The sequence below is a fragment of the Suricata suricatta genome, chromosome 11 (assembly GCF_006229205.1).
Source record: "Suricata suricatta isolate VVHF042 chromosome 11, meerkat_22Aug2017_6uvM2_HiC, whole genome shotgun sequence".
NCBI classification, from domain to species: Eukaryota; Metazoa; Chordata; class Mammalia; order Carnivora; family Herpestidae; genus Suricata; species Suricata suricatta.
The window spans coordinates 61,591,628-61,592,842 of NC_043710.1; positions in this window are offsets into that span (position 1 = coordinate 61,591,628).

Sequence of the window (1,215 nt, forward strand, 5' to 3'; positions counted from 1 at the left end):
CCTCAACATTTCATCAAAGAATGTCAATATAAAGCCAAAATCTTAGAAAAAAGGCTATTATTTTAAATGAGTAAATTCAGCTTTATGGAACTTCATTATGCTGTTTCATCTTTCTCATTTTGTTGTGGACAGTACAAACTTCCTATCAGCAAGCACTGCTCTGCAGCCAGAGTTTAGAAAAATTACCATGCAAATTTGTTCATTTAGAAAATATGTGGGCTGAATTACGTGATCTCTGAAGTCCTTTCCAGCTCGAACATAGTCTAAGTTTCTGATTGTTACTGCACTTTTTGTACTGTAAATTGTTAGTCAACAGTGAACACAGGGTTGGTGATATTATATTCAAACTCTGTCATGAAAGGGAAGATTTCTAATATATGACTGCAATTTTTAAGCATAAGATGTAACCTATACACTTATTAGATAGGCAATAGCTGTGGTAAGGAAGGACTTCATAGAGGCAGGCCACTGAGTGCCCAAGTGTATTTTGTGTTAATCCAAATGTCCTAGAGTGAAAGCTGCCTCAGATTAATCACTTTGGTCACAAGGGACAGTTCTGTGCAGAGATAATTCAGTTAGTCTTGCTGAGGAATGGTGTGTAATATATTCTTGAGGGTATAGATAGGAGCTGACTATAACTAATTATGTATACTAATATTACACACGGACCCCCAAATCCACTAAGGATCATGCAAGTGTGCACCCTGCTATACAGTCATGTATCACTTTCTTTCTCATCTTTTTTTTCCTATGCATTTTTATTTTTTTTTACTTTATTTTTTATTTTTATTTTTTTTAGAATATAACACTATTTTTAACATATGCAATTATTTTCCATCATTTACAATACAGTAGTTACAATGACACTCCAAATGGATAAGCAAAGTAAAAAATCAGAACCCCAACTTCTATTTCATGTAATTAGACTTACACAGAAATTAGAAGGTTAAGTAACTAATCACCTAATTTCACAGCTATCTGAAGTGGCAATCATTATATAGCAGCTTATCTATGATACATTCAAGATAAATGATACAATTTATTACTTGCCATTGGATTCCATATAACACCCAGTGCTTCTCCCCACAAATGCCCCCCCCACCATGACCATCACCCCCTTCCCTCCCTTCCCCTTCCCCTTCAGTCCATGGTTCGTTTTCAGTATTCAATAGTCTCTCATGATTTGTGTCCCTCACTCTCCCCAGCTCTCTTTCC